The sequence below is a fragment of the Globicephala melas genome, chromosome 7 (genome assembly GCF_963455315.2).
Source record: "Globicephala melas chromosome 7, mGloMel1.2, whole genome shotgun sequence".
NCBI classification, from domain to species: domain Eukaryota; kingdom Metazoa; phylum Chordata; class Mammalia; order Artiodactyla; family Delphinidae; genus Globicephala; species Globicephala melas.
The window spans coordinates 43,376,878-43,381,193 of record NC_083320.1 but is presented as its reverse complement, the minus strand read 5'-3'; the positions used below and the strand labels follow the sequence as shown (position 1 = coordinate 43,381,193).

At 46.6% G+C, this 4,316-nt stretch overlaps 1 pseudogene; it reads left to right on the top strand.

Annotated features, from left to right (window-relative positions):
- The first annotated feature begins 247 nt into the window (after positions 1-247).
- Positions 248-1,113, top strand: LOC115847685 (endonuclease V pseudogene; annotated as a pseudogene).
- The last annotated feature ends 3,203 nt before the right edge of the window (positions 1,114-4,316 follow it).

Genomic DNA, 4,316 nt, shown 5'->3' with positions numbered 1-4,316 from the left:
TGATGGGGCTTCCCCGGTGGCGCTGTGGTTGAGAGTAAGCCTGCTGATGCAGGGGACACGGGTTCGTGCCCCGGTCCGGGAAGATCCCACATGCCGCGGAGCGGCTGGGCCAGTGAGCCATGGCCGCTGAACCTGCGCGTCTGGAGCCTGTGCTCCGCAACGGGAGAGGCCACAACAGTGAGAGGCCTGCGTACCGCAAAAAAACAAAAAACAAAAAACAAAAAACTTAATGATGGAGGACCGTGCCATGGCCCGAAAGGCGGCTGGGAGGCCGCCAGAGGAAACACTGTCGCTCTGGAAACTGGAGCAAGCCCTGTTAAAGACCCTTGTCGTGGACCGGGACACGGAGGCGTGGCAACGAGACCCCGCCTTTTCAGGCCTGCAGAGGGTCGGGGGCGTGGACGTGTCCTTTGTGAAGGGCGACGGTGTCAGCACCTGTGCCTCCCTGGTGGTGCTCAGCTACCCTGTGCTCGAGGTGATGTATGAGGACTGTCGCATGGTGAGCCTGACAGGCCCCTGTGTGTCAGGCTTCCTGGCCTTCCAAGATGTGCCCTTCCTGGTGGATGTGGTACAGTGGCTGTGGCAGAAGGAGCCCCGCCTCATGCCCCAGGTCCTTTTTGTGGATGGAAATGGGGTGCTCCACCACCGAGGCTTTGGGGTGGCCTGCCACCTTGGTGTCCTCACATACCTGACCAGCATCGGGGTGGCTAAGAAACCCCTGCAGGTGGACGGGCTGGAGAACAACGCTCTGCACAAGGAGAAGATACGGCTCCTGAAGGCTGGAGGAGACTCATTTCCTCTGATGGGCGGTTCTGGGACCATCCTGGGCATGGCGCTGAAGAGCCATGACCACAGCACCAAGCCCCTCTATGTCTCTGTGGGCCACAAAATGAGCCTGAAGGCAGCCGTGCGCCTGAGCCACGGCTGCTGCAAGTTTCAGATCCTGGAGCCCCTGCACCAGGCTGACATCCGCTCCCCAGACTACATCCGCAGGACCCTGGGCGTCCAAGGGGCCCCTGCCTTGCGGCCGAAAGGAGCAAGAAGGCACAGAGGCCAAAGCCGTGCCCCCAGGGAGTCTCAGAAGAGCCCGCAGATTTAGAAATTATCCATTGACTTTCTGCCATGGGGCTTGAGAGTTCGTCCCCTCTCACATAGCCTCTCATACACTTTCCTTCCACCCATCTTCTCATTTTCATTGAATCAGAATTCAATGTCTGCGTTATTCTTTCTTTGCACATACTACTCAAAGCTGAGTAATGTAATGTGATTACATCTCCTTTTTGTACAACCTCTTATTTTTCCTGCACTTGATAACTGCCTCATGTTTTGGGTTTGGTTTATTTTCTCTGTATCCATTCCTTATTCCAAAACCCTGCAATGGAAATATAAATTGGTACATTAAAAGCATCAGGCCATCTTGAATTTATTTTTTTCTCAGAGCCTGTGGTAGCCAGCTTCCAAGATGGCCTCCTGGGGCTGGTGTAGCCCTATGGCCACACTGAACCTGGTCCATCTGTATGACCAATGGAGGTGTGGGTGTGTCACTTCTGATACTAAGCCTAAAACACATTGGGAATTTTGTCTGGATGGTGCCCCCTTCTTCTCTCTCCCCCCTCATCATTCAGTTTGAGAGAAGTCAGCTGCTGTGTTGTAAACTGCTCTGTGAAGTCCACATGGCAGAGAACTGAGCCCACCTGCCAGTCACCATGTGAAGGAGTCATCTTGGACAGCCTCCAGCCCTGCTCAAGCCTTTAGATGCCCCCAGCCCTGGCTGTCATCTGACTGCAACCTCAGGAGAGACCCTGGGACAGAACCACCTAGCCAGTCTGCTTTCAGGTTCCTATCTCACAGTTTCCGAGTATCTCACCTTTGTTCTGGAATAATATTTTTATGCAGCAGAACATAACTAATACAGAGCCACTCCTCCCATAAAAACAAACAAACAAACAAAAACCTTAATGATGAAATGAAGCATCTCAGCTAAATACTTTCCAGTAAAAAAATTGTTTAAGGACTTCCCTGGTGGCGCAGTGGTTGAGAGTCCGCCTGCCGATGCAGGGGACACAGGTTCATGCCCCGGTCCGGGAAGATCCCACATGCCGCGGAGCATCTGGGCCCGTGAGCCATGGCCGCTGAGCCTGCGCGTCCGGAGCCTGTGCTCCGCAGCGGGAGAGGCCGCAACAGTGAGAGGTCCGCGTACCGCAAAAAAAAAAAAAAAAAAAAATTGTTTAAGTAGAAACCATACTCAGTGCCTTCAGTCAATTAATTCTCTCTGTTCATTCTCAGAGAAGACACTTATAAATTGATCCTTATCTAAGATAAACAACAGAAAATGAGATCACATTAATGTCAAGGCCCAAATTGTGACGTTTCTGGACATGCTTAGGAACTCACGTCTTGAGTTCTTCAAATCTCCCTGTGATTCGTGGAGTGTCCATGGTGGTCTCAAGTGTGCTTGGAAATGGGTTCACTCATGTTTCCAGCTCTGGCTTCCTGGTCAAGCAATCCAGAGTTGTGATTCAGTGATCTCCTGTTGGGCCCAGGGATCTGCATTAAAAGAAGTACTCCTGGAGATTCTGAAGAAAGGCATCCTTTTTTTTTTTTTTTAACATCTTTATTGGAGTATAATTGCTTTACAGTGGTGTGTTAGTTTCTGCTGTATAACAGTGAATCAGCTATATGTATACATATATCCCCATATCCCCTCCCCCTTGCATCTCCCTCCCACCCTCCCTATCCCACCCCTCTAGGTGGTCACAAAGCAACAAGCTGATCTCCCTGTGCTATGCGGCTGCTTCCCACTAGCTATCTATTTTACATTTGGTAGTGTATATATGTCCATGCCACTCTCTCACTTCTTCCCAGCTTACCCTTCCCTCTCCCCGTGTCCTCAAGTCTGTTCTCTACATCTGCATCTTTATTCCTGTCCTGCCCCTAGGTTCTTCAGAACCTTTTTTTTTTTTTTTACATTCCATATATTTGTGATAGCATACGGTATTTGTTTTTCTCTTTCTGACTTACTTCACTCTGTATGACAGACTCTAGGTCCATCCACCTCACTACAAATAACTCAATTTCCTTTCTTTTTATGGTTGAGTAATATTCCACTGTATATATGTGTCACATCTTCTTTATCCATTCATCTGTTGATGGACATTTAGGTTGCTTCCATGTCCTGGCTATTGTAAATAGTGCTGAAATGAACATTGTGGTACATGACTCTTTTTGAATTATGGTTTTCTCAGTAGTGGGATTGCTGGGTCATATGGTAGTTCTATTTTTAGTTTTTTAAGGAACCTCCATACTGTTCTTCATAGTGGCTGTATCAATTTACATTCCCACCAACAGTGCAAGAGGGTTCCCTTTTCTCCACACCCTCTCCAGCATTTATTGTTTGTAGATTTTTTAATCATGGCCATTCTGACTGGTGTGAGATGATACCTCATTGTAATTTTGATTTGCATTTCTCTAATGATTAGTGATGTTGAGCATCCTTTCATGTGTTTGTTGGCCATCTGTATGTCTTCTTTGGAGAAATGTCTATTTAGGTCTTCTGCCCATTTTTGGATTGGGTTGTTTTTTTTTTCATATTGAGCTGCTTGAGCTGCTTGTATATTTTGGAGATTGATCCTTTGTCAGTTGCTTCATTTGAAAATATTTTTTCCCATTCTGAGGGTTGTGTTTTCATCTTGTTTATGTTTTCCTTTGCTGTGCAAAATCTTTTAAGCTTCATTAGGTCCCATTTATTTATTTTTGTTTTTATTTCCCTTTCTCTAGGAGGTGGGTCAGAAAGGATCTTGCTGTGATTTATGTCAAAGAGTGTTCTTCCTCTAAGAGTTTTATAGTGTCTGGCCTTACATTTAGGTCTTTAATCCATTTTGAGCTTATTTTTGTGTATGGTGTTAGGGAGTGATCTAATCTCATACTTTTACATGTACCTGTCCAGTTTTCCCAGCACCACTTATTGAAGAGGTGCTGTCCTTTCTCCACTGTACATTCCTGCCTCCTTTATCAAAGATAAGGTGACCATATGTGCATAGGTTTATCTCTGGACTTTCTATCCTGTTCCACTGATCTGTATTTCTGTTTTTGTGCGAGTACCATACTTTCTTGATTACTGTAGCTTTGTAGTATAGTATGAAGTCAGGGAGTCTGATTCCTCCAGCTCTGTTTTTCTTTCTCAAGATTGCTTTGGCTATTCGTGTGGTCTTTTGTGTTTCCATAGAAATTTTAAGATTTTTTGTTCTAGTTCTGTGAAAAATGCCATTGGTAGTTTGATAGGGATTGCATTGAATCTGTAGATGGCTTTGGGTAGT